This window comes from Phalacrocorax aristotelis, chromosome 1 (assembly GCF_949628215.1).
Source record: "Phalacrocorax aristotelis chromosome 1, bGulAri2.1, whole genome shotgun sequence".
Classification (NCBI taxonomy): Eukaryota; Metazoa; Chordata; class Aves; order Suliformes; family Phalacrocoracidae; genus Phalacrocorax; species Phalacrocorax aristotelis.
This window is the reverse complement of record NC_134276.1, coordinates 165,424,730-165,431,498: the sequence shown is the minus strand read 5'-3', so window position 1 is coordinate 165,431,498 and position 6,769 is coordinate 165,424,730. Positions and strand designations below refer to the sequence as shown.

The window sequence follows — 6,769 nt, the reverse complement described above, 5'->3', positions numbered from 1 at the left end:
AGAAAAATACCACATTTAGCTCCAGCTGCACAGCATTTATTACACTCTGTCGGCAACATATTTTAATGCAAAATAGCTGTGACAATGCAGCTCCTAGTATGGGTGAAGTAAGAGAGGTGTCTAGATACACCATACCATACATTCTGCACATATTTATATTGGCATAACTGCGTCCATCCATGCTTTGATGAGTAGGCAAGTCCATTAATTCTTTGCCTATTCTCACTTTATTCACTGTCCTTTAATTTAGGATCTTATTGTTTACCCGGGATCACTGGCTGGTTTGGTGGAATATTTTTGCCAAGTCACTATAGGAAAAGAATACCTCATTCCTCTTCCTAACAATAGCTCTCAGCAAGTTCTCCAGTACAGTTGGGTTCAGTGAGGGACATCGGCTTCTTTCATCCTTAATTAGAGGACGGCAATCTGTGAAGTATCAAAGGTAGGCTGACACTAAATATCTGGGATGGATATTAATTCCTCTGGATTCCTGGGAAAGGAGGTCCCAGGTTGCCTGTAGGGTAGTGAATTCTGCTTGTGCAGTGCGAGGCCTTCATGTTAGAGATGTTATTTTCTGTAGGCGGAAATAACTACTAGTAATTAAAATCAACTGCACAATGGGAACCTGCTCTTTGACTGGAACTTCTAGGTGGTTTGTGATGTACTACAGGTGTAACATTCTTAATTTTAATAATACTAAATTTAGCCACTGTGGTTCATATCTAAATCACCCATCAAGATATGAGAATAACAATGATGACATTATGATTTCTTTTCTTTATATTTTATTAAGATCAGGAAGGATAATTATTAGCAATAAAGAAAGTAATATTCAAATGCCCAAGAGGCCATGCTTTATTTCCCACCTTTAATCTTGAGCGTCATTGTGATCACATCCTGTGTGATGGAGTAAAATGAAAATTAAAAGTCTTTTCTGCATTGCAGCTGAAAAAGATGCCTCGTACAAGAGCATCTACATAAATAGACCAGTTTTTCCATTATGAAATATGCCTCTTCACTTCAAAAGACAAAAGCGTTTCTGGCTGCCGATTAGACCATAAAACTTACTTGAGCTCTTGTTTTGACTGACACTAACTCTGCCTGTGCATCTCAGCTTACTGGTCTGCAGAAATGGGTATAACATTTCATAGCAGGCCTGGAATGCTGGTGGACTGGATCTTTAGCTTGGCCCCATCTGAACAGAGGAAAATAAATGTGTTTTTGGATTAGTTAAGTTGGCGGAGTCAAACCCCCTGAATTCTCTTACTATGCTGGCTGATTTTCCTGAAAACTTCTTAGCTGGCTATAATCCTGTTTTTGTTGCAAAAAGTGTGGTTTATACATCAAGATAGTTAGCTCAGCACCAAATCTTAGAAGAAAGTCTAAGACCTTTCCCTGCAGCAGTTGCCAACAAAATAACTTTGAAATTTCTGTCTTCCATCCCAGATACTTCTACTGTCACCATGGTATCTAAGCTCATCAGAGAAACTGCGTGAGGTTGTTGCTAGCTTGGGTATGTGGTTTATCTAGTCCAAGGCAACAAAGAGATAAATGTTCTCAAAGTTATATGAATACCTTCCTCAGGGTCTGGGAGCAGGGGGAGAGGAGCTGAACAAGGACAAGTGCTGCCCTTCCTGTGTAGGTGAGGACAATTATTGACTATAGGCATCTGAGCAGAAGTGAATGCCTTGGTAAACAGTATCAGTAATTTTCGTGCTTGACAATTGGGTATTTATGATCTCTGTTCAGGCTTCAGAGATAAAATTAAAATACTGTTCTTGGCCATGTAATGTACTGTGAGTTAATTTTTTCCTAATTCCTGCTTTGGGGCCCTTAGAACTATCTGTCTTGTTATTCTTTCTTCTCTATCCCAGAATGAAGAATAGCTTTTCTTTTTTTGTAATAATTTCTGCATTCAGCTGCTGAAGAGAATGAGGCAGTTACTAGCCCAGGAGATAATCTGATTATTATAATGATATAGTTCCTTATAATTGGCAGCAAGAGGTGGAGAAATATACACCAGGGGAAATGACGGAAAGACAAAGTATGAGCAAAGTGGAGATACTTGATATAGTAAATAGAAGTGTTGGCACATCAACTGCCTTATTGATACTCATTCTGTTCAGCGATTTCCATATCAGATATACAGATGGTTGATGTTTTTGCTAGTTGCCAGTCCCACAAATTCAGACTTCATCCTGAAATTCACACTGAGCTTTTTATGAAGCATGTTGTATATATTCTGCAAACTGAGTTATATGTTTATTGCATTCTTTTGGGTTCTCGACAGAGAATAGCTGTGATAGAATAGGTGTAAAGGTACAGAAGTGTAATAAGGTCACCTGGGCAACACTGAAAGTGTTTAAAGTTGCACAAAAATGTCTGTGCTAATAATGTAAAGCATTTCTGTAAGTGGAGATGATACAGGAGACGGGAGAGAAAGTATCTGAACAGCCTGAGCTAATAATAATAATCTGAGCTAAATTGTAAAAAAAAATCGTGACCTTATACTTACAAACTGAGTGAACTTGATATGGGAACCAGTGAGACTCAGGAAAAATGGCATCTCACAATGCCATCTCTACTGCAATGTGAAATTGCTTCACAAATCATACTACCATTTTGTTAATTATTTTCCCAGTGCTGTCCACTTCTTTGGGTACTAGATAAGAAGCTCCTGTGCACCAAAGACGTGTGCAGAATTTGGCTTGCACACTTCTGACACACAATTACTGAAATACTTTCCCTGGCCTGATGCTCTGATATAGCTTATTTGAAGGAAATCTCTGTTTAAATAGGTGGCATAAGGCAGGATTTGCTTTCTGCTCCGGACCATTTTTGTTTTGTTGAAATTTCCTGAGGGTCAGGAAGAATTAGCCTCAGGAGCAAGAATCTGAAGGACAGGAACTGAACAAATCCAGTTTCTGGAATAGGCAAATGTATTAATTTGCTCTGGTGTCAAAATATTTCACTGGAAGTCACACGTCTATTAAAGTGTCCTCCTGCCTTATTTGGTTATAACTGTGCTGCAGAAGGATAATGAGAAGCAATATTAGCTGCTCACAATTAATGGGGCAATTGTTGAGACCACATGCTCAATAACTCCTACTAAGGTGACACCTTAGACGCTGGAGACCTAAACAATATTATGTTCTTGAGTGATCAAGGCTGGAGTTTATGGCTTATGCTCATTCAGTGGCGTGAGTGCTTAAGAGGAGAACAGCGGAAAACCTTTATCTTACGCGCAGGTTTCTGAGCTGCTTGGCACATATAACTCTCATAGCTTTCTTCTAGGTGGTGTCAGATGGTCAAAATGAATTTCCCTCATCATTGAAGAATATTCCTATTCTAAATCAGACAAAGCTAAATCTCTGTCTTTAAAAAGTAGTGCTGAAAAATACCTGGTCTGCTAATCTGAACTCTCAGATAAAATGAGATCTAACCAATGGAGAAGACAAAATTCTCAGAGTTAATTGTGTGTGTCATAGATGTCCAACATGGTAGAATGGCAATCCTTTAGGTCCTTCCCCAAGACAAAACTACTAGTATTTTAGATTAATGTTAGTGGAATTATAACAAAGCATACTTAGGAGAATAGTTCTTTCCAAGGTTAATAACCTATTGAAAGCATGCATCCAACAAATGCTGATTTGCAGAACAGAAATTCAAAGATCCCAAGAACATGCAGAAAAAAGTAGTGACCCACATTCATCATTAGGGTTGATACCTGCATAAAAGGTCACACCAGTTCTCTTTAAGTAGACAGCAGTAAATTATGATCTCAGGATAGCTTTACATCTTGTGCTATCTCTTTACAAATGAGAATCAGTATTTGCTTGGAAATAACACTCGGAATGTGTCATGCGGCTGCATTCCTAGGCATTTGCCTATTAATAATATAATTTTGTTTTTCTTATGCATCACTCAGTCTTATTTAATTCACAGTCTGTCTGCAGAAACAAGAAGTTGCCACGAGGTCCCGCCCAGGAGAAGCTTGAGGTACTGACTCATTCTGAGACACTGACAGAAAGGTTTTCTTGCAGGTATATTTAGACTATAACTACAGAAGGACACTAAGGTGTAAGAAACCCCTAAAAATGAGGTGGCCTTATTTTTAATGAAGATTTGATTGTGCCTTTTGGGTGGCTTAGTTTGACATTTTTTTATGCTGGCAGATAGTAAACGTGTTTTAAGGTGTGATTTCCCAGAACTTTGGAGAAATTCTAGTGTCAATTTTGAGGTGAGATCCAAACAGCATTACAGGAGAGATTAATGCTTCCCTTTCACTGGAGGAGTTGAAATCACTTATTCACATTGTGAGAGGCTTGCTAAATTCTATGCCCTGCCTCCCCCAGCTTAACATACATCTCCTACCTCCCATAAAGGTTGGAGGGCACTTTGGCATTGCATGCTCTCAATCTCTCATTACTGCCACTTCATTTTGAAAAAATAATTAAACTTTCACCCAATATGGAGCTTGAACCTGCCAGGAGCAGAGCAGAGATAATCCCACTGTTCAAATTAGTAATCTGGTCACCAGGTAAAGAATATTTCTACTGCAATTTGTCTCAGTGATTAAGTCTTTTGGACAAAAGCATCAGCGTCAACCAAAAGACTTGATGGAAGCACAATCCAAGGCCCTCAACTGCCTAGAGCTTTTGCTCAAGTAATATGAGACTCAAATACTAATTCACTTTCTGACTGAATCATGAAGAAATATAACCTAAGTGTTCACTACTTTGGAGAGTTCTTGAAAGCCTGAACCATGCATGAAAGGGGACACCACTTCCACCAGCTCTGTCAGCCTGACCAACCACAATCTTTTTTCCCTTACAGGTATTCCAAACCAAGGCAATCTGTATTCTAAGGGTGGATTTTTTTTTTCTGATCTCAGCCAAAACAAAAACATGGTTTTGTTTGTATTGATCAGAGCCGCACTTTTAATACATCCTGGTTGGTTTGCCTAGTCAGATAAATCAGTGAGTCATGTAGCCCTAGTGCTCTCAAACTGATTTCTTGACTGAAAGGCCTGTGTCTTTTCTTTCTATTCATGGCTCAGTAAAATAACAATCCAGCTCCAAATCTTACCTCACACCAGCTTTTATGCATAACTTTTACGCAGCCTTCCTCATTGCTAAGACTCTCTGTTCATAAACAACTTAACTCCTCTTGAAATACTGTGCAAACACAGTTTTTAAAAAAGTTACAGGGATGGTATTAATTGTTAATATTGAAAATTAAGGGGAAAAAATAAGGGGACAGTAAGTACACACACAGCTAGTGTCACCCAGGACAGTGTATGTTCTTACATGATGCTTCTCTGTCCGCATCCTTCTCTCATCCAAATCACAGCTGGAGTCAGCCATGTCATAGTAAGAAGTTCTTCAATGAGAAGCCTGGCTGCCATTACTGGAGCCAATTGACACAAAGACTGCTGTGGTAGGACTGGAATAATCACCTTTCTGGTAACCTTTTGTCACATGCTGCGACATGAGCAACTTGCCCTAGCTCAGCGTTTTCCCAGCGGGACACACCTCACAGGTAATTGTGCTGTCAATCTGCTCCACAGCAGTTGTCAGCCCTCTGCAGACTGAGCTGCCAGGACTCACTTTTAGAGCATTTATTTAAAACGACTGTTTGAATTTCACAGGTGCAAAAGCTTAAGCACAGGAGCACTTGCTAAAAAGAGGGCTTAGAGCCACCATAATTTTGAACTTTTGTGTGCTGAATTTCTTGGAGATGTCTCTCATGAACCAGTTGCTTCATGATGTGCAGAGCTGTTTTGTCTGAATGTTAGGAGGACATAACATACTACTAAACTTTAAAGGTCTATACAAGATGCAGATGAACTATGAAAACCTAAGGTGGCTCTATTTATCCTCTTAATTCCTCAGTTATCTGAGATGAAAGGTACCAATTAAAGGTGAATGCTGTGTCATAGCTAAGTTTTCTTAAGGGAGTACACTACTCAGAATATTAGAGCCAAGTGCCTTTTATAGTTTTGATTGTTCAGTCACATCAACAATTAGAAAGCGATGCCTAATAACACTCAATTGTGCCATCACCGTCTCCTTTGTCTAGGAGCACAAGAGAACCCCTGTTATTCTTTCAGCAGTTTTACTTCATGTTTTGCAACCTGCACTCTTTGTTTCTGCTCTTATTACTTTTCATGAAAATAGTCATAACTCAATAAATAGATAGTGTACCTATTTAACTATTGTTAAATGAAATCCACAGGGGTATTTTCACTTACATCACTAAACTGAGATAATCTTGGACAAGAAGCTTGGATTTTAACTAGATCTTGAAGATTAAAAGATAATGCCCTTACCTTTACTAAGATCTCAGCTGAGACTACTGTTTACTTGTCCTAAGGTGAGAACATACGACTTCACTCCAGTGAGAAAAGGTCTGAGAGTGCTCCTTCTGACCTCTGTGCCTTTGAAGTAAGCCTGCAATGAGTCAAGGCATATACTGCTCAAAAGAATGAGGAAAGGTTTATATTACTCAGAAGGAAGAAAGTCCAGTGTCTAGATTCCTATCTGCAAAGAGGAAGAGTGAAGAAGCAAGGAACCAGCAACTCACTTCCTTCTCATCCCTGATTTTGGCAAAGTCTTTTTATCCAAGTGGGAAGTAGTTGGCTGCCCACCTCATCTAACGCTCTTACTGCTGCTTCTGTGCTGGAGAGTGAAGAAAGTGATGGCCCAACATGTTGGCTGAATGAATGGGTTGCCTCTGAAGGACAGCAAAGCTGTCCACATGCTTATGG

At 39.3% G+C, this 6,769-nt stretch overlaps 1 long non-coding RNA gene across 1 annotated transcript; it reads left to right on the top strand.

The window, feature by feature from the left end:
* Positions 1–265: 265 nt before the first annotated feature.
* On the top strand, positions 266–5,781 carry LOC142050823 (uncharacterized). Its single transcript, XR_012658151.1, has 4 exons — positions 266–442; positions 1,447–1,513; positions 3,946–3,999; positions 5,353–5,781. It is a non-coding gene; the product is annotated as an uncharacterized LOC142050823 (long non-coding RNA).
* Positions 5,782–6,769: the final 988 nt, after the last annotated feature.